This window comes from Meleagris gallopavo, chromosome 6 (genome assembly GCF_000146605.3).
Source record: "Meleagris gallopavo isolate NT-WF06-2002-E0010 breed Aviagen turkey brand Nicholas breeding stock chromosome 6, Turkey_5.1, whole genome shotgun sequence".
Taxonomy (NCBI): Eukaryota; Metazoa; Chordata; class Aves; order Galliformes; family Phasianidae; genus Meleagris; species Meleagris gallopavo.
This window is the reverse complement of record NC_015016.2, coordinates 896,662-896,890: the sequence shown is the minus strand read 5'-3', so window position 1 is coordinate 896,890 and position 229 is coordinate 896,662. Positions and strand designations below refer to the sequence as shown.

Genomic DNA, 229 nt, shown 5'->3' with positions numbered 1-229 from the left:
GCATTCTCAGGACATGGGGAAAATCAGGGAGAAGCCGATAAATCACTGTCACTCCGAAACGAGCCGGCTGCAAGAAGCTGCTCTCGGGCATCCCCAAGCAGTAGCGGCTCCCCAGCCCGGGAGAGGCCGGAGATAAGCACTTACCATTGCAGCAGGGATCCGTCCCGGTGCTGGAGATGCTGCATCCCGCCGTGCCGTGCCGGGGCGGGGCCGGAGCCGGGGGGACGCG

At 65.1% G+C, this 229-nt stretch overlaps 1 protein-coding gene across 7 annotated transcripts in view; it reads right to left on the bottom strand.

Moving 5' to 3' along the window:
* Positions 1–223, bottom strand: part of LOC100548490 (pituitary adenylate cyclase-activating polypeptide type I receptor) — a 128,367-nt gene extending 128,144 nt beyond the window's left edge. For all 7 annotated transcript variants that reach the window (XM_010712227.1, XM_010712228.1, XM_010712229.1 and 4 more), the window contains exon 1: positions 145–223. The gene's annotated coding sequence lies outside the window, so the exon portion shown is untranslated. The remainder of the gene's footprint in view (positions 1–144) is intronic.
* Positions 224–229: the final 6 nt, after the last annotated feature.